Source organism: Alexandromys fortis, unplaced genomic scaffold, assembly GCF_014885135.2.
Source record: "Alexandromys fortis isolate MF-2015 unplaced genomic scaffold, M_Fortis_MF-2015_v1.1 scaffold_235, whole genome shotgun sequence".
Lineage (NCBI taxonomy): Eukaryota > Metazoa > Chordata > Mammalia > Rodentia > Cricetidae > Alexandromys > Alexandromys fortis.
In genome coordinates, this window is record NW_026068114.1 from 2033758 (window position 1) to 2036258 (window position 2501).

A 2501-nucleotide genomic window follows, 5' to 3' on the forward strand; every position below is an offset into this window, starting at 1 on the left:
ATCTCACTGTGGGTCTTGTGGTGTCCCAGTTTTTCACAGGTTTTCACAGTTTCAGCTATGGGTAGCAAGCCATCCATGCCCACCCTGGGAGGGATGCCTTTTAGAGGCCCTGAAACCACAAGCCTTTATGCCCTACTTCTTCAGCTCCTACACTCACTCTGCTGGTGTCCCACTGGCTATACTCTCATGGGAGCTTTCTAACTACTGTCAGCACACAGGCAAATGGAAGGAGTTTCCTCAAACTGCCTATGCCACCACTTCTGCTGCCAATAAGAGTGGTTGGATCGATGAGGTGGCTGTTTTCAATTCCAGCCTTTCACTTTCTACCATGGCTTGTGGCATGGCGGCTCAGCAACAGGGCAGATAATGCTTCTAGGTCTATCTTATTATTAAGCTTAAAATCCCCACAGCTCAAAAATGTGGCTTTTCCATGCAACATGTGACTGCTGCCATTTTGACTGAGGTCAGGTGACCTTACCACCATCTTATCTGAGGTCAGGTGACTTTGCTACCATCTTGGCTGAGATCCAGGTCAGGGGACCAAGTTCTGCCATCTTTACTGAGGTATATCCTGCCTGGTTCCCCAGTGTTAGGTCTGTTACATGGGTGACCTTACCACCATCTTAACTGAGGTCAGGTGACTGCACCACCATCTTAACTGAGAGCCAGGTCAGGTGACCAAGTCCTGCCATCTTTACTGAGGTATACTCTGCCTGGTCCCACATTTACTTATGTTTTTGCCTCTAAATTCCTCTTGTTGACTCTGTTGCATGTGTGTTTTGTGCAGTGGCATGTCTTTGGTAGGGCCTACCAAGAGCATCTACTTTACCCAATTCCTGTTTACTCTGTGTATATGTGTGTGTTCATACATGTGACTTAAATGAGCCTATGTTTACTATTAAATGTTATAGTTGTCTGTTCCTTGCATCTCATTTCAGACTACAAAAACAATAATCTCATGTTTTAAACTGGTATGCACTTTTAAGTCTCTTACAAAAATACTTTATATTTAATCCAACCCTCATATACAATCTATTAAGATGTCCTCTACTATTGCCAGTTCTGCCATTAACCTTCTATTGCAAGCAATTTTTCTTCTTTCTGTCTTTTTATGAGTATAAACATTACGTGTTAAGTTAAAAGCCAGTATAGGCAAGCTCAGACACAGCTCTCCAGGCAGATTCTATACTGTAGTTATACATGATAAACATCCCTCAACTGCTCAGAGATCTGGGAAATATGGCATTTAAATATTTAATTATTAAAAAAACTTTTCATAACAAAAAGAAACAGGTTGGCTCCTAGCAGCACTCTACCTCCTCCAAAGAAGACAGAAGACAAATGGGCACACAGCAACATCAATCCACAATTTGCTCAACTGCCAAGCACTGACCACTGGGAAAAACTGCTTTTCATCTAAACTGAAGATCTCCAAACATGGATAGAATTGCTGGAATCGATAGCTTAACTGCTCAGGTCAAGATAGGCTTGTCTTCCTAAAGATTTTTAGCCCACAGGATATTCTGGAGCCTGGCAGGCCCTGTGCTAAACAGGAAAAGGCAAATATGGCCTTCAGCAACCATGGAGGACCCTGAAGAATTGCTCTAGGTGACAACCAAGTAAGTTCTCTTTCATTTTTAATCAACAACTCAAGTAAAATTGTAACCTTCTCAAAATCTCTGATGCAGTTTGGCAGCTGAGAGGTTTTGTCAGTTTAAATGGGCAACCTCAGCAAACAAATTTCAGTAAAATACAAATACAAAAGAGGACTTACAAGTTATAAAGGTGTGAGGACAAATACAAGTTATCAAATTTCTCTCTCATGTTGCCTTCCATAGTCTTAAAAATACTTTTCATTGTGCAAAAATATCTGTCACAGTCATTCTGACATAAATATACTACTGTTTATAGAATGTATATGTCTAAAATTTACTTTTCAGAAACCCAAAGAATTCTTGTGAGTTCCAGGGAGTGGAATTGAAGGATCCACCTTAAACAGGTCAGATACAGCCCCCTCAATTCCGTGGTTCTAATTTTTTTTTTTCCGTAAACTTAACTTTGTCTTCTGTTCTGCCAATACCTTAAACAGACACCAGAAATTTCCATACCACAAACACCGGACAGAAGCAAAGAGACCAGCTATGCCAAGATGTGACTAGCACCAAGCCTTCTCAGGTTCTCCCCAAAGATGATGCCCACAAACAAGCAGGAAACTGTCTTGAGAATCTGTTGCCTCAATCCCTTTAACCAGTGGTGCCTAACTCTTGCCTTTTTAGTATAAAAATGAGATGGGAATGTAATGATCTGTCCTGTCCCTTTAAGAGACAAGCCATGCCCAGTCCTCCCCTGTCTTCAGAAGCAAGCTGATCTTAGCTTCCAGTCTGAGTCCCTTCCTTTTCTATCTCCCTCTTGAAGAGGCAGCGTCTGCTTCTCCCCACTTCTCCTCTTCTCCCTTCAGTCTCTCCCTTCTTTCTCTCTCTCTCTCTCTCTCTCTCTCTCTC

At 42.0% G+C, this 2501-nt stretch overlaps 1 long non-coding RNA gene across 1 annotated transcript; it reads left to right on the plus strand.

Moving 5' to 3' along the window:
- Window positions 1-6: 6 nt before the first annotated feature.
- On the plus strand, window positions 7-1999 carry LOC126490124 (uncharacterized). Its single transcript, XR_007589116.1, has 2 exons — window positions 7-1619; window positions 1941-1999. It is a non-coding gene; the product is annotated as an uncharacterized lncRNA (long non-coding RNA).
- The last annotated feature ends 502 nt before the right edge of the window (window positions 2000-2501 follow it).